Below are 23,168 nucleotides of genomic sequence, written 5' to 3'. Positions count from 1 at the left end.
TAGGAAATCCTTGAGAACAAACTCCTTACACACGGTTCGACGACGCGGGGAAGTTAATCATTCCAAATCTTTTACGATTGTTCCGACCGCCCCGATTGTTACTAGTTGTATGTTATAAAATGCTGCTAGCAGAAAACCACCAACTTGTCAGACATGTTTGGACCGTCGCCAACCAGCTGACGGAAAATCGTGGTCGCTAGTCACTACATACACCGGACGCAAAGCTTGTGGGTTTGTATTGGTTGAATTTTCAATAAGTATAGATGCACTTACCGAAGGAAATTTTCTGTCAGGTTCTACTGTTGTATGAGATTTTTGATGAACGCTTATATATTAGGGTACCAATAACCAAGGATACTTTCAATTTTGCAAACCAGTGTGCAAAATTTTAAAGTATATCTTAAAAAGTCCCTATGCCAATTTTAAGCAAATCCGGTATGACAGTAAAAAGTGTTTAAGCTTGGAAATTCTAAAAAATAGATCCAGGATATCTGTTGGAAATTTTAAAGCAAAGCTGGTTTTGTAGAATTCCTAGATTATCTTGCTCATACACTGACTTTTCTAACAATATCTTGAAGTTACAGTTGGTATTTATTTCGAGCCTTAGGTTACCGTCCGAATTCTGGAGTTCCTACTGTCTTTGCAAAATTATCTTTTTAGATTTCAATTTGCTTCATTTTTGCTTTACAGGACAGGAACTTCATCTACAGATGGGTTACATTTACGGAATCTAGTATTTTAACGTGCTTAAAAAGAAAACAAAATGCTTTTAATTATGGAAAATCGAAGAGAGTTTTAGGATTTTTTTCTTCTTTTTCTCTTCTGATGCTACGTCGAAAAGATTCTCAACTTGACTGGAGTCCGAACAAACAACCTTAAGCAAGGTCTTGTTGGATAGTTGGACATTTTACCTTACGGTCTATTGAAACATTTTTTAATGCAGTTACATTATACCGTAATTTCGGGTGAAATTGATCAACTTTACGGTTTTTCTTGTCTGTTTTCTATAATGTTGACAATGCCAAACAATTGAATGCAAGAAAACAAGTACGAAGGTGAGCCTCATTGGCTCATGTACCAACATTTTCTAACACATGCCATTTCAATGCTGAGCTATATTTCTAAAATAAAAAAAAAATCAGGCATCTCATTTCGGGGTGAAATTGATCACTTGTCAATGCGATTATTGTTAGTTTTCAAAATAACTCTGTATAATAAATGTAAGCTCCCTGAATCCGAGTAAGCTTGCTAAATTCTTAAAAATACAATATTTATAGAAATAATGAACGAAATGACTCAATCACACCCTACAGAGGGGATAACGTTGGGTCACTGTAATTGAAAAAACTTGTTTTTGAGAATATGATTGCAAAACCATCCCAGCTGAAAAAATATTGATGAAATACGATGCAAACAAGACGAAGAGACATCTAAAATGTTTCACAAGTATGACAAACCCACTAAAAAGTGCGTTTATACCAAAACATTGAATAGCTATGAGGAAAAATATGTAAACCCAGCATTTATTGTCCAGTTTACATAAATTTTCTTTTTTTTCTTTCAAATTGTCTTCAAATTTTCATCCCATTGCCATAAAGCCTACTCAATTTCTTCAAAAGTGTACTGGAACGATGATTATTTCAAACTTTCGCAAATAGTTAAATTTCGATGCGACGTTCCATGATTAATAGATTTCAGGCAGTTGTTGACGTCGTAATCCCGGTATCTCAGCGATACAACTCATTTGAATTTCCGTGAGAGGTTTCTATAATATGAATTAAATTTGAAAAAAATCCATTTTATAATATTTTACGATGTAGCGAAAATTGGCATGCACTGCTATTATTCTAAACAGGACGTAACTTACATTAGTCATTGAAAACAATCCAATGATTTTATGTACCATAATTTCAGGTAACTAAATGCTAAAAATATATGACTATCAGAACTCCCTTCAAGCACATTCTATTTTCACGCTTCTTCAGCTAGAAATATACTTACAAAAGTTACAAGGGATTTCTAAAAAATATCCTGGAATTTATCCTGAAATGTTCACAAGAATTTCTATATAAACATCACCAGGTTTTGCTGCAAGATTTTTTTTCAAAGATTCCTTCATGTGTTTCTCTAGGTCTTCTTCCAGAAAAACATCTAAGTATTCGTACAGATATTTATTTAAAAAAACGACATCAACGATTCCTTCACGTACGCTTTCAGTATTTGTTTATGAATTGTTTTATGATTTTTTTTTTTCTTAGAAATGATTTCAGCGATTCAACAAAAAAAGCAAAGATCTCTGCACTAGTTCTTCGGTAGGGATTTCTAAAAAACCTAAAGGAGTTCCTCAAAGGTCAATTATTCATTACTATACGCTCTTAGTGGTCTTCAGAAAAAATATTGGTAGTTTTTGCCTTTTTTCTAGAGTTCTTTGAGGAATTTTCATCAAACATTTATAAGGATCACACTGTGATTTCAGCGATAGTTCGTTCTGCGGCATAACCCGGAAAACCATTACCCGGAAGGAGCATTTACCGGAAAATTATTTTGGTACAATGTTGACATTTTCATTAACGACCCTTTAAAGTGTAGATAAATCGAAGCCAAGCTTCAAATTTTCATGAGCACGGATCTGGAGAACTAATCATCCGTTCGAGCAGAAAATTTAATCGATTGGTCACTAGCTGGTGGTGAAAATTTCAACTTTGGCTTAGATTCATCTTCACCTTAACCGTCATGCAGATCATCATGTTAACTGATCAGTATGTTAACTGAAAAATATTTGAGTTGACCACCAAAGATAATGAACAGTGGAGGTCCTTCCATTCCTAAGATATTTACTTGATCATGCCAATATGCACCATCTTCAGATATTTGCATTCATCTCTGAATTACTGTTACCCTTAAAAAAAGCTGTTCTTTTAACTTATCTCTAAAGCTTGTCTTGCGATTGCTTGTGCTACTTTTCCCCGAGTGTCAGTTCACCGAATGTCGTTTCAGCAAACGTCACCTCGGCGTTTTTGGCAATATGTGTTTAATCGAAAATGACCAAACATCTTTTTCTAATGATTACGTATTGTTCTTTCTATTTTATCGCCCTGGCACTGAATTTGGGGTACAGACACAAATGTCATGGAGAAAAATAGCACAATCATGCAAATTCAAAGGAAACGTACACCTATTGCGGTGCAATATCACAATGGCGAATCGTGTCCCTATTCTCGATTATCAAGGCACTAAACTAATTCTTGATTTTTATAGCTTTTCTCAAATTACAAAGCTAAAATGAAAATTGCACTGCTGTATATCACTTCCCTTGCAAAATGATTGTGGTTCATATTTTGATATACTAAAATTGCGTTCTAAACTGTTTTAACTTAAGAAAATAAAAAAATTAAAACCCCGAACGTTTCTAAATATTTAGATGTTCCATTTACTCAAATGCACCCCACCTTATTTGATAGGCGATTTTTACGATTTATATTGACCTCGATATTATTTGGCATCACATATGTATCACTAATATGCTAATATTTATGGTTTGCTTAGAGAACTTGAGCGCTTACAGTAGGACATTCAGGAAAATCAAATTCAGGAACATGATTCGAGTTAGTTAAATATTTCAAATGGAATCACCACAGTGTAACACTTGAAGAAGGAAATTCCTTACGTTAAATAAATTCTAATAAAGAAATAAATAAACAGAAATAAAAAATAAATCTTCTTATTTATTCTATTCTTGTCTGTAATGTTTCATTTTATGGCCAATATTTTAAGGCATAGTTTTCCGATCGAAACCAGGCGATTTGTATCTAATTAAATCACAAACAAGCTACACGTGCAATCATATGTTGATATCATGATATTTGTTCGTAATTCAGAGCATAAGTATACGTAGCAGTAAAGTGTAGCTATTAGCATTGGGCAATTTTTTTCTATAACATCGATGTTACTGAATCGATTCACTGATTTAATCGACTCCTTTAAATAAATGTTCTGGAATCGATTCGAATCAAATTTGAATTGAAATTTATGGTAGGTGTACCAGTTATGGACATAATGGTTCCCTATTTCGCCATACGTGATAATTTTATTATTTTCAAATTTTTTATCATTCTGTGTGTTTTAGTAGTTTGATATCAAATGAATCTTGATGTTAAAACATTTAAAAATATTCAAAATGTGAAAGTTTTCGAGAAAACATATATGGCCAAATAGGGAACCACTATAGCCATAACTGGTACACTTTCCCTATAAGATTTTATGTGATATCAAATGCAGTTGCATTCTATTTTAACATCACTCAATTAAATCAGTTTGAGAAATTCAATAAAACAGATTTAATACTTCAAGGCAAGTTCCATATATAATTTCTTTTTCATCAACTCATTAAGAAATATTTACCGATTTCGACAAGCTGAATCCAATAAAAAAATCGATTTGCCCGATTTCAGATACTCAGAACATCGATTGAAAAAATCGATAATTCGGAATGAAAACATCGATTTAAAATCGACCAATGCTAGTAGCTACCCAGACAAACAAAATGTACGTATAACGGAATGACCTTTTGCAGTACTCAAACGATGCTTACATGTGAAAATTTTCACGTAAGTATAAGATGTCGCCTTATACCTACAAAAGTGGAGGCGGTATACGTACATATTTTATATGATGGCATATAATGCGAGAGTATAAGATTGTTTGCGAACTTATCTGTAATATTATGCGATTTAATTTATGATTTTATTTGACAGCTGCTTTGTACGAAGCAGCTAAAGTACAAACGAAATCTGAAAGCAGCATTTTAGGCGAGGAAACTGATCAACCGGACGATTTCATCGACCGTGTAATGCTGATGTGATGAAATTTGTAGGAATAAATGAGTCATTACGTATACTGTTATGCGACTTCTGGTCTGACATTGTTATTCTTACTTCGTAGGTATTTTTCCAGCCACAATTGTACACTTAATTTTACTTAAATTTGACACACTGAAAAAACATGGCTGATTTCCTCAGCAATGGATCGACCAAAATTTTAAATCAATGTGTCATTAGAAGTGTATTCTTATATTATTAGAAGAGTGCTTGCGAAATTTTGACGAACTATTCTGAAAACTATTCAAAATCAAAGAAACAGCCATTCAAGTCGTCGTGCAAAAGTTTGTATGTTTTTAAGGGGGTGAACCGAAACTTTTGCACGGGAGTGTACTTGTCAAACTATAAACAAATGTAAGCATGGCCAGATGACATAGGCGCTCAGCTAATAACTGTAGAAATGATCCTAGAATACTGAGAAGGAAACTTTGTCCCAATTGAGTCGTAATGCCAGCAAAAAGAACAACATATTTAGTCTATAGCAGTTTAGAGATGTCTTTCGAGTAAGTGTTTATGGAAACCGAGGGAGTCAAGGATGTACATTGCTGGCGTGACATAATTTCTGCTGAGCATCAATGATAGAGAAAAAAAATGGTATTGAAAAACACTGATAAAGATTTGGTTTTCCGGGTCATGATGCATTCCGGTAAATGGCTTTTCCGGGTAATGGTATATTCCGTTAAGTGGTCTTCCGGTAAATTTCATTCCGAGTAATGGTACTCCGGGTTATGGTATAGAATCCGAGAGTTTCTTCCTATGATTCCGTCAGACTCTCTTCGAGATTTCTGTAGATTATTTTTTCCTTGAAATCCTTTCATGAATAACTCCAGGGATTTTTCCACGAATTTCTCTTGTCCCTTTTGTTCTTTTTAGGAATCAATTCAGCAATTATTCATGCGTTTTTTCCTGATTATCTTCTATAAATTCCTGTAGCATTAAAAAAAACATAAATAAAACCATCCATGGATTCCTCCAGTAATATATGTCGGAATTTCTCTAATCTTTCCCATAAAAATTTACTCATGATTCCCTTGAGGTGTACTTAATATGTATTCCTACAAGAATAGACTGTGAAGTTGAATCATGAAACTGAAGTATCTCTACAAGTAATTAATGCATCCACAATATTCTGTGAGGGATAGAATTTCTTTAGTGAATCTGCCAGGCGTTTTCCGGGATTTTATTATGGCATTTCTCCAAAGTTTTCTCTAGAAATATTCCAATTTAATTTTTTTCTCCAATGTAATTTTTAGGTTCTTCCAAATTTGACCTCAATTTTCTAAGAGATTTTACATGCTGCAGGAATTCCTCTTCTAAAAATTTTAGATGGACCCTTCATCTATTTCTCTACATAAAATCTCTCAGGAATTGTTCAGATATTGATTCTAAGATTTCTACAGAGAATTATCATATAATTAGAACAGGTAATCGTTCGTGCTCTTTTTAAACGACAATCCTATGACAACTATTTCACGCCTCAGGGATTTCATAAGTGATTTTTTCATCGTTTACCTCACAAATACTTCTAATAGTTCCTAGAAATATCTATTGAGGAGTTCTTTCATAACATATTTTAAAGATTTCTACACGAAATTTCATATTCTTTTTGGAATTCCTCCAATGAATTGTTTCTAGGATTCCAGCAACAATCTAAACGGCTAAACAAATTTCGCTACCTCATGCAAAGGGGATGACGGCTCCGCTTCTGCGCTGAAAAATTCTTAATATCTGCGTATTTTCGCCCGTTCTTCTCTGTGTCATTTCGAGTACACGTGTTTGCCAGCCAAAAGAATTCTAGCAGTAAAATGTGGCTATCCTAAAAATATTGATGCAGATTTTGAGCTAAATAGTTTAATTGAAGGTGGGTCTAAATAGCCATAACGATAAGCGCGCATGTATTCAGCAATACCAAGTTGAGGGTCGTGGGTACAATTCCCACCACCGCACACTGGTTCAGAGCCCGAAAAACGATATCTAAACGTGGTTCAAGAAGGATGGTCTTCACCACCGCTTAGGCCTTAAACCTGGTTTAATCGTATGGGTAAACGTGGTTTATGGCTTAAGCGAAGGTGAAGAAATCGGCCCTTAGAGGATATTTCTTAAGTTTTATTTTGATAAAAAAAAAATAATTGTGATCTATCCACCTAGCAGTGCGATGTGAAAATATTTTTTTTTATATATGCTCAAATCGAGTAGCAGTCTTCAGCAAAGTTATAAATAATGATAATTGAAATTTTTTCTTCTAAGGCACCAACTTTGTACAAACGTTTGTTCAAGAGTTACAGAGCATTTTGTATAAAATACTCCTAAAATCAGATTTTTTTGAATAACTTTTTCCATTACGGTTTTAGCAAAAAAAGTTTATTATATATTTTAGTTAAAAAAAATAGCCACTTTTTGTCTCAAAATATCATAGAAAGTGGCAAACCAAACAACTTCCATCTAAAAGATGTTGTTTTAGGCTAACGATCACGCATTGTTTCATTTTGTTCCGTCGTGTTCCAATGCTTATTAGGAACTACTGTTTATGAACCCATTTAGAGCAATTTAAAAATATAGGGGGAGATCCCCCAGTACCGGACAGCACCCAATACCGGAAAAAGTCGAAAAATTGAGAAATCACGGTCCAATCAAGATGGTGTATTAGCAGAAAAGAAAGCTATTATGGAGACGAATGTTTGCGTCGAATAACACATCTTTGAAATATGCATGCCTTTTTAAAAAAGTAGAAATGTTTGAAAACCTTAGAAAAATTTACGTATCGCCTTAAGTTTGAGTCTATTCAGTATTTTTTTAATATGACAAAATTCTTCGGATCATGCAAGCATGATCGAACATAATCCTAATTTGAAAGTATAAATGTATTTTGTACCATAATTGAAGTAAATGTGGACAAATTACAATTCTGGTTAAACACCTCCTGTCTCCCAGTTTCGGACAGCTTAATTTGTTATATGACTTCTTTGTAATTATTGCACCAGTGTCTCAGAATACATCCCTTTTTCATGAATTCCGACGATCATGGTATTAAACATGCAATAAATCTAAGAAGAATTGACATTCAGAACAACATCGTAAAATGTGCTATTTTTCATGATATATGAAAGAGGTTTTTGATGGACATCCTGCAAAATAGCATAAGCATAAGCATAAGCATAGATGACCGTACAATTCGTAGTTGCTACTCCGTGATTGACTAGAACAATCGAAGTTGCACAGGGAATTAATGAATGGGGCTTGGGATTAGCTAACCATTCTTCAATGTGCACAAATCGAGAGCTCAAATTTAAAAGTCAATAACGGCGCCGGCCACGTCCTTACGGTCATTGGGGAAGGGAAGGAATGTTAGTGTGACTACCGTTGTTACTAGAGACCGAGATCACCTCTGCATCTCCACGGTTGTCATGGAGAGGATATTGGGTTAGTGGGATAAGGTAAAGATCTGGGAGTCACCAATGTTTGGTGATGCGATCCATGATATAATCACGCCTAACCGGATTCGCGAAATAATTCGATAATCGCATTAAACGCCGAACAAGTGTTCGTCACTCGCCCACGCAAGAGCAAGCGACGCGATCAATAGATCAAACACTACTAGCGACCCGCGGCGCTTTTTCATTTCTCTGAGCGAACGACGCGCGACAAGTTTGATCCTGCCCCCATCACCCGCCCCAGCAGGAGCAAGTGTCAAGGTCGAAGGATCAAACACTACTAACGAACCGATCACTTTTTCACCGCTTCACTACCGACGCGCGACATGTTTGATCCTGCCCTCATCACCCGCCCCCGCAGGAGCAAGTGTCAAGGTCGAAGGATCAAATACTACTAACGAACCGATCACTTTTTCACCGCTTCACTACCGACGCGCGACATGTTTGATCCTGCCCTCATCACCCGCCCCCGCAGGAGCAAGTGTCAAGGTCGAAGGATCAAACACTACTAACGAACCGATCACTTTTTCACCGCTTCACTACCGACGCGCGACATGTTTGATCCTGCCCTCATCACCCGCCCCAGCAGGAGCAAGTGTCAAGGTCGAAGGATCAAACACTACTAACGAACCGATCACTTTTTCACCGCTTCACTACCGACGCGCGACATGTTTGATCCTGCCCTCATCACCCGCCCCCGCAGGAGCAAGTGTCAAGGTCGAAGGATCAAATACTACTAACGAACCGATCACTTTTTCACCGCTTCACTACCGACGCGCGACATGTTTGATCCTGCCCTCATCACCCGCCCCCGCAGGAGCAAGTGTCAAGGTCGAAGGATCAAATACTACTAACGAACCGATCACTTTTTCACCGCTTCACTACCGACGCGCGACATGTTTGATCCTGCCCTCATCACCCGCCCCCGCAGGAGCAAGTGTCAAGGTCGAAGGATCAAACACTACTCTTTTTGATGGACATCCTGCAAAATAAGAAAAACTCAAATTGTTCTTGTTAAAGTTGCAAATGCATTGAATTGGCAATTATATACTATTCCTATAGTAAAAACATTCAATGGTGTTCAAAATTAAAGAAATCGAGACATTTCCAGATTGTGTCCGGTATTGGGTGCCACCTTTCAAGATCGATCAATTTAGTACTAAAATACATCATCAAAATGCAATGTCAAAATTCATATTTATATTTTCAAATTTATTTTTATACACTATAAAAATGATAATATTTATCATAAATGGGTAACAGGAGCAAATAAAATTTTTCGAATTATGAATTTAATGGCTTAAGTGTCCGGTATTGGGGGATCTCCCCCTAATAATAAAATTACATCAAAGCATGCCCAATTTGATCAGCTGTCATTTACCTCCTTTCAATTATCATTATCTACAACTTTGCTGAAGACTGCTACTCGATTTAAGCAAATATTGAAAAAAAAATATGTTTAAGCTGCACTGCTAGGTGGATAGATCACCATTATTTTTATACCAAAATAAAACTTAAGCAATATCCTCCAACTCTTCAGAATATACCATCTTTCATCAATCACGTTTAGACATCGAAAACTACAAAAAAGGCACGTTTTTTGAGCTCTGACCTAGTGTGCGCACCAAAAGCACGATGTACAAAACGCTCATTAGACCGGTAGTCCGCAACGGACATGAAACGAGGACTATGCTCAAGGAGGACCTGCAAGCTCTAGGGATTTTTGAACGACGGCTGCTTAGCATGATCTTCGGCGGCGTGCAGTAAAATGGTGTGTAGGAGCATAGGATGAACCACGAGCTCGCTCAGCTCTACGGCGAACCCAGTAGTCAGAAGCTTGAAGGATACGCTGGGCAGGACATGTTGCAAGCATGCCGGACAACGCCCTGTAAAGATGGTATTCGAATCCAGTCAAAACAAAAAGGCGTGGGGTGCAGCGAGCTAGGTGGATTGACCAGGTGCACCAGGACCTGGAAAGCGTGAATCGAAGTCGAGGGTTAAGAGAGGCGACCATGAACCGAGTGAACTGTTGGTGAGGTTTTATCAAGTTGATTGATGTAGAACCAAATAAATAAATAAAAGTTAGATAGAATAGTACTGATCGTGACAAAACTGGAACGTGACATACCTGTAACTCCAAAGCACAGCCGCATATTGGAGAAGGGAAGCTTAATATATTTTTAGCTAGCAATTTGTACACCAGTTGGTTACTTCAAGTTCTATTCGGAGTAAGAGCTCATTCAGGGTAGTGACGTTCGTGGTAATGATGCATTCAGGATAGTGGCTTTCAGAGTAATGACCAGTGCAAGACAGAGGCATACGGGATTGTGGCATTCGGGTTAATGGCATTCGGGATACTGGGGTGCAGCCTGCTGATGAATCCACGCAGTACATGGGAGGGGAAGGAAACTCAAATTTTAACTGCTCTAGGTACAACCTAACAGTAAATTACAACAAAATTATATCACTATTGTAACAAGATTTGTTACAAATAACATTTTTTTCATTTTTGTTAGAAACACTTTTAGTTGATGGGGTAAATTATAACCCAATTTAAACAAAATCAGTTATAATAACAAAAATTGTTTCAAATTTGTTTCAATTTAAAACTATATTATAACACAATTTGCTTTAAAAAAATCTGAGAGCTAGGAAAATAACAATTTTTATTATATTTCGGTTATGTAAAATAACAAAATGAGTTATATTTTTGTTTGATTTGATACATAATGAGTTATACTTTTATTTAAATTATAACATATTTTATTTCAATTTTGTTGAGTGTTAAGGAAATTGTGTTATAATTTTTGTTATTTTAGCTACTAACCTGCGAAAATTATAACATATTTTGTTACAAAAAATGCGCTAACTGAGTAACAAAACCTGTTACAACTCTGTTGTAATCCACTGGTCGGATAACTTCAAAGCAAAAATGGAAGAATTTCATCTACTAAAGCCGATTACATTTTCCCATATATTTGATTGATTTTCTTCATATAAATTTCAAGCTTGTTTAGCCCCCTTCTTGAGTTGACGGTTCCGCTCAAAATTATTGGCTTCATGGCAGAGCGGTTATTGTCGTCAGACAGTAAGCACATCGTGTCATGGGGTGTGGGATCGATTCCCGCTTCAGCCATTGAAACTATTCGTCAGGAATGGTTCTTGGATGTGCTACTGGAGTATGCTTGTCCGTGGTCTACTGCAAAGTCTGTGCAGCTAAAGGGTAGAATGCAATGTGCCTTTTTTTGACGTGTCTTTTTTATTTTTCATAGTGGCTTCTGGGTGTCTAAATGAACAAATTTGGGGGTTGTAACTTATCATTTTTGTTGTTTAACCATTATGGGCCACCCTAATGCACAACTTGTATTTTATATCAAGAATTTGGAGTGCACATTATAAAATAAAATATATAAAACTCTACGAATTCAAATATTTTGGAATTGAAAATTATCAATAAAACGCAACCCTAGTCCCATTGCACACCTGTCCCTAGAACAATCGTCTGTGAGCGTTGGGAGGCGCAGTTGATCTCACAAAAAGAAGCTCATTCCTTCGGTCGTTGCATCTGTACTGGTACGATCGCAACCCCTTTTCAAAACCCCCTCGTGCCCATTCTTCCCACCTATTAAAAAGTGGTGACTGTGCGGCTACCCGGTATCCAAAATTTCCCCCCCAACAACGTGGGAAAAATCTACCGCGGGATTGGATGTGTTTGTGAAAACGCGGCTACCCCTCTGCGGTTGCGTCTCTTCGCGCTTGCCAAGATCGCCGCCCCTTAGGGGGGGTTCTCTCGAAGTCTCGACGTGATCCGGTGGAAAATTTATAAAAGGACACGCAAACTTTAAACCGTTGCCGATTGTCTCGACCTTTCAGAACAGGTCAGTTGTTTGGTTTGGTTTGCTCCGCTAGGTTCTGCTTTTAAGCACAGTACAACTAGCGCGTGTGCGTTTTTATTTTTTGCTGAGTTTTGTGTAGGGAAAAACTGAAAACGTGATTCCTGGTGGTTGGAGCAGCGTTGATTAAGATACAAACACGTGGTGTGGTGTGGTTCATTATTACTCCGTTTCGGAGTTTGGCAGTGTTTTCCGGTGGATCCCTGGAAGCAATCAAAACACAGCTGGACGTGCCGAAGACTTTGTGGTTTGGTGAAGATTTTTGCATTGTAGAGGAACAAATTGATGATCCCAGAGGTGATACCGATAGGTGATCGATAAGTGACTGTGAGACATTTATGGAACAGCTGAACAGTGAGAAGATTGTGACCAAGTTTGGATATTGGGAGCGCACAACACATCAGAAGCAGATTTGCAGGCAGTATTTAATCCGAAAATAGATATTGAAGTCAGAAGAGCAACGGATAAGATCATGCTGGGCATCTTCCGGTTACGGAATGTCACAGAATTAAAATGTCACATTGAAACCGTATGTATGGCAAAAATGTCACTGTCTTTTCGGTGAAGTATTGAGGCGGTAAAGAAATGTGAAAAAGACTTCTGAAACTCTAATTTTGGAATCAGTGCTGGGTTCAAGTACAGGGGTCACATGGTTTCAGCGTAAAGATGGTGGAAGAATAATCCAGTATATGTGGAAGTGACCATTTGACATTTTTACTGACATGTGAACAGTTCTAAATCATATACAAGAAATGTTCCAAGTAGGAACAACATGACTAAGCCATGGTTGTCTTCAAGTGATCAATCTTCTACGCATCTGTCTTCAACAGCTCTAAACGTTCTTCACGAGTGTCCAAGCAAGTTCAGTGCGAACGAAGTCTTCTTCTTGCTTATAAGAAAATGGACATTATGCAACGATGGCCGACAAAATCTCGCTTCTTGACAGCTATGTCTAGCAGCTGCTCTCTTTTTCTTCTGGCCTCCGTCCACCTCTAAAGTGGCAACAGTCGTCAATTGAAGAATTTTAAAGTAGAGGAAGCGCATGCGGCTCCGCTACACTCAAAGTCACCCATGGGAGCAACCGTGAAAAATGAAAATTTTCCTCTTTTTATAAAAACACAACGGCCTGAGATAACAACAAGCTTAAAATATTTCCCCCAAAGCGAAAACCCCACTTCTTTCTCCTTGATCCCGCTTCCACTTGGACGGGTTCCGCTCGAGCTGACTCTGGCGAGAGCTCTGGTCAAACGAAACCATGGTCCATTGCGCGGTTCGGAGGTCTATTTTTAGCTCCTGAGCACGGCAGGTCCTTTGTCAACTTCTTTCGGCGTCAGGCTGACCAAAAAGATGGTCCCTAACGCGCACCACCAATATACCCTCCTCTCACGATGGGGAGGGAACTTATTCGGACAAATGAACAAAAAAAAATAATGGAAGAAGACGCTTCTCGACGACGGCCACGTCGGTCAAATAGCGCGCAAAGAATGGCATAATGTGTCCCGGCTTATTTTTAGCCATTTATTCGGATCGTAAATTCGTTACGCAATGACGGTGTGAATTTTGCTGGCCAACTGAGTGACCAACAACCGGTGGTGCGCCGCCTATTCGGGACGGCATCTCAAGAATCATCAATCTTTGGAGCCTAGCCTAGTTTTTAACGAATGGGAAGATCTAAGAAGAGAAATCAATCACTGCAGTAACGCCGTTGTAATACAGAACATAAGGATTGTTATAAGGACAATCATTTATCATTCATATTCATTGAATATTCGATTGAACTGCCAATAAAAAGTACTCAAAATATGTTTAGCTTTTCTTGACAAATTACTCGACACATTATCAAAGTTAGTCTTCAAGATTTTTTTTCAAACCTGCATATGTTCCTAGAATGATACCTGACGGATTTTCTGCAAGACGATATGTGGAAAAATCATTGCAAAAATAATCCAGAATTTCTTTCAGCGGTTTCCAGAGAGAAATCATTCAAAGATTCAGTAAAGAGTTTCTACGCTAATTACTTCAGTAATGTGCACAGGGATCCAGGATTTGAGGTCTTAGGATTCGTTCTGGAGTTCAATTATAGGAGCTCCATAAGATATCTGTGCATGGTATTCTGTCAGATATTTTTACATAGATCTTTAGGCAAGATCTTCCCAAAAATTCATTATAAGATAAATACAGCAGTTCTTAACAGATTGTTTTCTCGAGTGATTCCACCCGTTATTCCTTACTTCAAAGACAGTCAACTCTCCCTTATTTGATATTCGGTATCTCGTTATCGAATAGTTAAAATTGATTTTCAAGGATACGTCGATGGTCCTTTTGACCACATTTGCACTGGTTTTGTGTTCTATAACTTGATACCTCGATGGTCCCTGCAATATCGAGTTATAGATAGATGACTGTAACCCCACCAAGAACTCCCATGAGTATGGTTTTAGGAGCTTCTTCTATAGTTTCTCGAAATTTTATGTATGAACTAGTGGTATAGATTTGCAAGAGTTTATGGAGCAATTTATGAAGTAATTCCTTGAGATTTTTCAAAAATTGACAGACGCATTTTTGGAAATGTATTTGGCAAATGTTTGTTGAATAGATTGTTGATAAGATCTTATAGTAATTCATGGAAGAATTCCTTAAGTGACTTTAAGGCTAAGTAGCCCGTCATTCGTTTTGGCATCAATGTTAACTTTTCAGCTTGCAATTTCAAAGTGATAAAACTCAGTCTTGATAGTTTATATTGAATTGAAAAATGTATCACTGTACGCTCTAACAAGCATAAAGTTTGCTGATACTTTTTCAGCTGTGTCAATGCAAAACCAACTGATTTTCTTTGATTTGAAATCGTGAGATGAATTAGCAACCATCATCAACGACGCGTACAAATTTCAATGACGGCCTTCTTCGCCTTGAAGGTGATCCTTGAAAAAATCTTAGATGGGTAGATGGAATAGCTGAGGATGTTTGAAGAAATTGGTTGAGAAGTAATAACTAATTTTTTTTTAGAAACTCTTCAAGGATTCCTGAAAGGTTTTCTGTTACATATTACGGAATGATATAAACTTTTTTATAAACTCTAAACACCTCATGAGTTTATAAAAAAGTTTCCACAAAAAATGTAACAGGAGTTCCATCAGCAAAATTTCGATTATTGCTTCAACTATTTCTCCAATTATTCCTAAAATAAGAATTGGTCCAAAGAATTCAGCACAATTTTTATATGGATTCTATTTTTAGGAATTCTTACACAAATTTCTGTAGGATTTTTTTTCTATAATTTCTTCCCACAATTACCACAATAAATCCACGGAGTTTTCCTCAAGAGTGCAGGATTTCCTCCTGAGTTTCCTACCAAAGATCTCTCAAGGTATTCTGCCAGAGATATCTCAAGACATGCGTTCCATATATCTATATTTCTTCAGGGATTACTTCAGGAGTTTCTCTAAAAATATTCCAAGTAAGAGAGAAGAAATTAATTATCAGAGCAATCCTTTATAAAATTTGTGAACTGATTTCTAAAGAAAACCTAGAACAAAAATGGACGGAATTCCTGGAAGATTTAAAAAAAAATCGGTAACCGAAGAATTTCTAGAGGAATCATTATTGAATTCCTGAACACATCTTTGACTTTCCTGTAGGAGGTTGTGCATAAACTTTTGAAGTAGCTCCTAAAGGGATGTCAGTTTAGCTTCTGGAGCAACCTACAATAGTTTGAGATTGTTTTTTTTTTTTTTTTTTTCCTTACTTTCATTTGTTAGGCACTCCGTGCACTTGGCCACTACTATGCCGAGGATCATATTTACAGAATCTATTTATATCCTAGTTCTTATTGCTATTTCTCTCATACCGAGCAGGTAGAGGAGAGTGCTGCCGTTGGTCCAATCCATATCCATATCGAAGTCCATTGGTGTGCGGTGGTTCATTTTGCCATGTTTATGTGTCGTGTGAGGCAACAGCCTACAAAGAGGGTCAGTTTGTCTCAGTCACCATCCGATACTGACGAAGGATGGATGTGTTCCCCTATACACAGTCCTTCGTGCGGCGTCTTCTGGTGGCTGGACGGAGTTTTTTGTGTGGGGGGGTTGGGAATCGAACCCATGACCTTCCGCTTACGAAGCGAAACCGTAACCTCGAGGCTACGAGACCCCCCTAGTTTGAGATTGTTTTCAGGAATGACTAGATGATTTTTTTAAGTGTTTCTATAAAAAAAAATTGCCAATCAGTTGGTTGTTCTGTAATCTCCTGTAATTCTTCTGTTAAACGTTCTTAAAGTTATTCATGGGAGAATTCCAAAAACAATTTCAAAGCATTGCTTGAGAAAATCCTAAATGTTATCACTAAGGCTTTCTTTTAGATTTTTTTATGAGTGATGTATAAGAAATTTCTTCAGACTTACTTCAAAGATTCCTTGGAAAATTTCTGCTTGGCATTCTGAAATATTTCTTGGATTATTCTAGGCAATATACTAAGGCAATCTAATTTAATTAATTATTGATTACTATTAGGTATTAATTCCAATCCAGGAAGCGATATGGATTTTCTCACAAAGTCTTGTACAGAATCTTTCGCTAGGGTCTGTAAGAGATGTTACTTGGAGTACAATTTCACAAAATATTTTCTAAATCCATGGTAGATAGAATCCTGAGCAAAATTCTCTGCAGCAATTACCTCTTTTCCAAAAAATGTTGTTTCGTTTTACGAAAGTGTTAAAATTTCTTGTGTAGCTAAAATTTTCGCCCGCCTCATAATATTATTTCTGAAATGTGGCCCGTGCTTCAAAAAGGCCTGTCTTTAAAAGTATGCACGGAGAGAATCCAGAGCAAAACATTCGATTGATTGTAAGTTGATAAATTGTTTTTCTCACAAGATCCTTGTCCAAAACCTAAAAAATATTTAACGGATTCATTTCAAGAACTTTGACGTATTTCTATCCAATCCTAGGAGAGATGTTTGACAAATTTCTGAATTTTCATTAAGGAATTCTTCATGGAAATTCTCATGATGCAACAATTTAATTTGGATGGATCGATGATTTCGCTTCATCGATTATTTCTTTCGCTAATAACATCACTAAATTAGACAAATCTATATATTGCATATTTCTTGTTAATGAAACGAGATATAGTGATTCTTCATCTTACAGCACAAAAATATGTTACGAATAGATATTCAGTTTTCTACAATAACGCAAAGAGAACAACGATGAAGAGAAATCGATGAATGCAGAGAAGCATTTTTCGGTCCCATGAATAATAAATAACCCATTTTAGAACATATGCACAAAAATATAATGGTGTATATTAAAAATTATAGAACACATCTAATATAGGGCATAGCTGTGATGATGTAAAAAAAATCATCACATCTTTTGGCAGCATTCTAAACATATATTTCTTGTGAAAAACCATCTGAAATCTACCCCTCCCCTTTATATTCTAATGAACTCCAGAAAAGGGAAACAAGCAGTTGAATCTTATAAAACTAGAGTACTTCCACTCTTGAGCGCCAATTCATTAGCCTGGTACATAAATTAGAAACACTTAAGTTGATAAAGGATATCTATAATATATTATCGTTTATTTTATCACGATTTATAATCCAATCATAATGCATGGTTTTATCAAGGATTTAAAGCAGCTATAATGTCTTCTCTTTTAGGCCGTGATGAAATCCATCTATTATAAACAAATACATATTGTTCCTAGTGCCTCACAAGAAAACATCACTCAAACGATATTTATTTATATTCAATCGAAACAAAAAAAAACATCAAACTGCACTTGCTCTCCGGAACTGGATCAAACACATGCGATCGAACGCATCATTCAACTTTTTCCTTCGAAAGCGAACCACACGAAACGTGATTTGATAGCTTCAGTGCACTGCCTCAGCCGTAGAAAAAAAAACAAACCACAAATCCTACATGTAAACAGATACCTATCTTCGACCACATTGGAAAGAGTGGTTTTTGTTTCCCCACACAAAGGTAGAGCTCTGCCAAAACTGAAATCTTAGCATTGGGTATTGAAGCTGACGCACGAAATCAAACTTGTCTACGTGGAGACGCATGGTAGAGTACAGGCTTTAACAAATTAAATTATGCGTGACGCCAATGAGGTTTAGATTCTGTGATCAACGTCGATTTCACAATGACGAAACAAAATGTCGAAAAACAAAAAGACGAAAGTCGCAAGGCAAAACGTCAAATCATTCTTCCAAGAAACACTTGGATCCTTTCAAAGGATCCTAGAATTTTCAATTCGCAGACAAAAAAAACTACTGGTGTTTTGCTTTCTAACACTGGGGTTGTTCCTATCTGACATTTCAAAAGGTACACGGAAAACATAATTCACCCAAAATATGCGTTAAAATCTAAGGGCGTGGCATGATCACAGAAACCAAAAATACTGTTTTTAGGCCTAAATTTAAAATTAGAAAATTGAGTAAACGTGTATTTCTAACATAAGCTTAAATGTTTGGTACAAAAATTGGGACATGGTTTTAGGACTCTATTCTCTCTGTTCGACGTATTGTCCTTTCAAAGTTTTGGCATTCAACGTTTTGTTTTTCGACGTTTTGTCTCCCAATTGATTTTGATATGATTAGATTCGCAGAGCAGTGTGGCCCAATAAAAATTTGGAAGAAGTATCATTTAAACACAATTTTCAGATTTCCCCTTCGATTTCACTGACCTAAACGATAGTCGATTCTATGGATTGGAAAAATTTAACGATTATTCACTTTTTATTTCCCTAACCAGCTCTCTGGCTCTCCTGAACCTTGCATGCCGCTTGCCGGTGCCAATTCCGAATAATGGATCTTAAAATTGAACAGCGTATTTGGCGCGCATTTCCACATGGAAATCATTAGTGCGGGCGCTACCCTGCCAATTTTTCCCTCCCATGCCTTATGATTTCTCGTCGTCGTCCATTATTGGTCCATTGGTTGGGACCGGTCGGTGGGTTGGAAATGCAATAAATAAATTTTCGACGCTAATTATAAATTTTACTTCGCTCATTAAAATATCGTTCGATTTTAGTTGGCAAACGTTGACGGCCGTTGTTTGTGAGCGATGATGCCTTTGTCCGATCCCAAGACAGACGGCAGATTTTAATCGAAGGCCGGGTGCACTAGTGCATAAGTCTTCTGCCACTTGTTTCGACGCCTGCAGGGTTCAATTGAGCGTAGCAAAAGTGTGTCATGGAGACGCGTGGTCTAAGGTGTTTCGCACCGATCCACACAGTGGTTCGAAGGCAGCCAAAACTTCAAAAATTCTAGTAGTATTCTTCAAACAGCGGGAGTTGAATTCTATCAGGGTATTGAATTGAGAAATATCCTGAGAAGCAATCATCAAATAAAATTAGAATTGCTTTACGAATTAACCCATAAGCGATTTTTTACATTAAAGTCTCCAATGACAATTTTTTATGCTTATTGCGAGTCAATTTCCGCAAGTTAGTTTGAAGCAAATTAACTTGCAGCCCAGTGCATTGAAAAGGCAAATAGGCAGCTATGATCCAATTGAAAGATGATCTTGAAGGTCACTATGTTGATATTCAGAGTTAAAATCGTATTTAATCAATTTGGGACACTTTCGCGGATTTTTCCAACCTTCGCATGAAGTCGTGCCACTGTGACGATCGATGAAAAACAGTTCTGCTTGTCTGTAGATCGACAAATGGTCAACCGAAAACCAAATTCCTTCAAGTGGTAGTTCAGATATTGGGTGACATTTAAACTGTCCCGTTGCCAAATAATGTAATACTGCAGATCCAACGATTTGCGAGCTATCGTGGTCATGCTAAGTCCTGTAGGTGTATAGATAGTTCGTTTTATTTATAGGCAAACCGCCTCAGGAGGGTGAAGGTGAATCTTTTTTTTTTCCTAATCCCAACCGTATTGCCAAAAATGCATCTATCAACACTTGGACACGTGCTTCTGTGAGCCGTGGCGAGAGAATTGTGCAGTGGGGGTAAATAATGGTCACCCATCCGTGGAAATCGATCTAGGATGAATGCAACAAGCGGAGACTCACAAATCGAGGTGGTACCTACCTCGTAACAAAACAACTTGTTGATGTTGGTTGCTGGTGGTGCCGAACCAAAGAGTGGGTTAAATTTTCTGGAAAGAAAAAAAAATGTTTCCAACGATGGTCGATTTGGCACGGGATCAGATTTTCTCGGAAGGTCGTCGAAGTGAGAGAATGGAAATGGAGCGGCGCGCGGTGGCAATCGATGCCATAAGTTACGCTGTACTTGTGGAGTGTGGATTTTTGAAACTCCCACGGGCAGTCAGTCGTAACGTTTGAGTGAACCAGTAGCATTCGAGTGTGGTGGCAAATCAAGGGTACGTGTATTAGCTGAATGCCAGAATGTGCCTGTGTAAACCAGCCTTTTTTCAAACTCATTGTGTAAATCTTATAACTTGTAAGTACAATGGTTGAAGGCATCACAAATAGTATCCCACCACTTCAATGCTATAAATTCACTCAGTTTTTTTTAATGACATACTACAAGTACATCTAATTAAATCCATATATAACCCAAGCTTCATTAAAAAAAATTACTTCATCGGATATAGGCCTTTTCACGAGACGTTTCAAATAAGCTGACTTTGAAGCCCTTTCTTCTTCTTCTTCTTCTTCTCTCTTTTCCAATCTGGTGGTATCAGTCTCAGGTTATCAGTCTATATCTCTCGTAACAATTCAAAAGGGCCAATCCTCAGATCGTTGATTTTGAGAAAATTCGATTTGAATATTGTTTCAATTCCTATTTCTCAGTTTTCGAATCAATCAATGTTATTTCTTGTTTGTTGAGTGACGATTTACTATTAATTTACGTTAATAATAGATTTTATTCTGAAAACTTCCAAGAATGTGGTAAAACTAATGGATTTTAAATGCTTGGCACATTTCCGATTTTCAACAAAGCATGAGCCTATTTTATTCACCAAATTGAATTTTATTAGCGTGCTTGGCCCTTTTCGTTTTCAATGAATGAGCTAGAGAGAGTAATTGGCCTCTCACCATACTAAGGCCAATGACAGTTTGCAAATTTTTCCGCTTGTAGGCCCTCTTGATGGAGAGAGAACCGATCATTGGCCGTTTCGAGCAGGGGGCCAATGAATGATTTCGAAAAAAAGCGATTATTGGCCGTTTTGAAAATCGAGTTTATAACGGTAAGTTTTATGATTATCAACTGCCGAAAAGTTGCTAGTTGTTAAACTTACACTCGGCTGATAAGCCGTAAACCACGAATCATAATTAATAAAAAAAAAAAAGGATTTATGATTATGGTTACAATGTTTGCATAGTTTGCGGGTGTTGGGAAATGCTATCGAATGATATCAAAACCCGTTTTGATTACAATTTGATCATTGACCCTTTAGAATTGTTACGCGAGATATGCCCATTGAAGCACTTTGACATTTCTTCTACGGAGATGACAGTCCCGTGTTTGCACCGGTCCTCCACCGATGTAAACGAATGAATAGACGGACCTGTCACATTAAAATTCATATTCTCAAAATAAACATCTCTCGCGTTCATAAGGGCGTAACTGTAATGATCGATTTCCATTCATCGATATTCCCTTTAGCCAATTACTTAGCCGGGCGACTGTTTGCGATTAAGTAGAAAGAACTCCTCCATCATGTTGCATCGTAAAATATTATCAAAACCGATGGAACTTCGTGTACTAGTCAGAAGAGAGAATCGAACACACAACTAAATACGAATCATATCTAGATAAAATTTTAAACTAGGACCTCCTTCCGATGACCTAAAGAAATTTCTGCCTAGATGTTTTTAAATTATACCAAACTTCCTGATAATCGGTTAATACACTGCAATACATGACAGAATCTAACAATTCTTGTTAAATTAAAAAAATGTTTTTGCAATGAAGGTTTAAAAAATTTCCAGCACAATTCAATTTTTAATTGCCAATAAAACATAACCCTCTACACAATATGACAATACTTAAGCCACTAAGTATAACCCAAGTATCAAAAGCGAGGTTAGGTTATGAAATAATATTTCGCATTTCTCAGCACTTTTTCATATCAGCTACTCACCAATCTTGCGACCTGAGATGAAAAAATGCCAACAAACTTGCATCTTTTCACTTTTATTCATAGAAGAGAGGATCGATGAAGAGAAATCGATCATATCTTATTGACTTAAATTAAAGAAAATGGGCCTGAATTTGAAGCTTGACAGTTTTGATTATGTTTAACGTTCACTCAGTCGACAAAAACGCCTCAGAGCCTCAACTTTCGATCATTTTGTTTGTTCCTATTTGACATTTCGGACGGAACATGGGAAACAAAATAGACCCAAAATTTGAGTTCAAACCAAGGGGTGTGACAAAATCTCAAAAATCAGACAAAAAAGTTTTTTGGTCGTAAACCAATGAAAAGCATATAAAGTTGAATAAACATGTGTTTCTGGCCTAAGCTTAAGCGTTTGGTACTAAACTTTGGACAAGGCTTCAAGACTCCCAAATGTATTTCTAAAATTATTATGTACAAACATTCTTCCTTGAAACATTTTTCCAAAACATAGTTTGAAGAAATGTAACCTGTTACCCCCAAACAAATTCGTTCAAACATATCTCTGAGCCGGCAAAAAGTTCTGTAGAGGTTGTCTAGAAAAAGCACTGATTCTTTTTCTAGAGTACTTTCAGAATTTTCTGAGCAACTTCATCATATTTTTTAAAGGCATTTCTATCAGCCTAGAGCATAGTGAACTCTTGATTTTTTCAAATCTTTTCGCCATAATGTTCTGCATTTTTTCTAGAAATGTGATGAAAGGTTTCATAAGGAATTGTTTCAGAAATGAGTACACGTATTTCACAAAGAACACCTTTGAGCATTTATCTCTAGGCATGGATTCCTCAAGACATACCGTCAGGAAGTTTTCAACATATTTCTTCTTAGATGTTTTTCAATTATAACTACAGTAATTC

At 36.9% G+C, this 23,168-nt stretch overlaps 1 protein-coding gene across 2 annotated transcripts in view; it reads left to right on the top strand.

Annotated features, from left to right (window-relative positions):
- The first annotated feature begins 12,094 nt into the window (after nucleotides 1-12,094).
- LOC5568141 (calcium-transporting ATPase sarcoplasmic/endoplasmic reticulum type) overlaps nucleotides 12,095-23,168 on the top strand; it is a 70,634-nt gene continuing 59,560 nt past the window's right edge. Inside the window, exon 1 of one of the 2 annotated variants that reach the window (XM_021842423.1) lies at nucleotides 12,095-12,186. The gene's annotated coding sequence lies outside the window, so the exon portion shown is untranslated. Of the gene's footprint in view, nucleotides 12,251-23,168 lie in introns of both variants that reach the window. The other variant, XM_021842424.1, reaches the window with a different exon arrangement.

This window comes from Aedes aegypti, chromosome 2 (assembly GCF_002204515.2).
Source record: "Aedes aegypti strain LVP_AGWG chromosome 2, AaegL5.0 Primary Assembly, whole genome shotgun sequence".
Lineage (NCBI taxonomy): Eukaryota > Metazoa > Arthropoda > Insecta > Diptera > Culicidae > Aedes > Aedes aegypti.
Note: the sequence above shows the minus strand (reverse complement) of the source record. Positions and strands in the feature narration are given on the sequence as shown.